The sequence below is a fragment of the Propithecus coquereli genome, unplaced genomic scaffold, assembly GCF_000956105.1.
Source record: "Propithecus coquereli isolate 6110/MARCELLA unplaced genomic scaffold, Pcoq_1.0 Scaffold109, whole genome shotgun sequence".
Classification (NCBI taxonomy): Eukaryota; Metazoa; Chordata; class Mammalia; order Primates; family Indriidae; genus Propithecus; species Propithecus coquereli.
This window is the reverse complement of record NW_012134858.1, coordinates 1943771-1944520: the sequence shown is the minus strand read 5'-3', so window position 1 is coordinate 1944520 and position 750 is coordinate 1943771. Positions and strand designations below refer to the sequence as shown.

The window sequence follows — 750 nt, the reverse complement described above, 5'->3', positions numbered from 1 at the left end:
AAAAAAAAAAAAAAAGAAAAGAAAAAGAAAAAAAAGAAATAAGAGAAAGAAAAGAAAGAGCTCAAGGCTACTAAAAGAATTTCAGGGTTGTTCTAGTGGTTCTAGCCTACACCACATGATAGGCCTTTGTCCTCCCTTTACTTAGAGCATTTACTAAAAAAGCCTTAAAATTGTGAATATGTAGCTCATCTCTTACACCCCAAGGATGTCTTTCTCAAGGACCAGAAAGCCATTTTTTGAAATGCAATTATCAGAAGGCGTAGGGCCTCTGTCTCCCAGTCTCTGCGGCAGGATAGAATCCTAACTTCTATAATTTCCAGCTAACCGACACAGCTGGTCGAATACATCAGCGCTGACCAACTACGTAATTTTTTGTTTCCCTGACTCTGCTCAATACCCTGCTGCTCCCCTTCCCTACTCCCTTATTCTCCCTTTAAAAAGCCCAGTCACCTCTGCACAAATTGATGTTGAGTTCAGTTCTCAGGGGAGTATCTTTCCTACTGCAATAGTATATTACTGATTAAAATCTGTCATTATCGCTTTAACTGGTGTCCAGCTTTGTTTATCTTTGACAAGACTAGTTGCTAAGGACTCGAAGCCCTCCATCAGTGTGATTGTTTTAGGGTGGTGGGATTATAATCATCATAAGTCATTCGGAAAACCATTCTCTGTGTTTCTGAAAAGAATAATCCCTGCACATTGCCATGAATAAATGTTTAACAAAACTTTTCTAGGAAGTGATTCTGATTT

General features: G+C 38.8%; 1 protein-coding gene across 3 annotated transcripts in view; it reads right to left on the bottom strand.

The window, feature by feature from the left end:
- The window catches only part of NRG3 (neuregulin 3), a 1286298-nt gene that overhangs the window by 49379 nt on the left and 1236169 nt on the right, over positions 1-750 (bottom strand). The gene's annotated exons all lie outside the window — the stretch shown is intronic.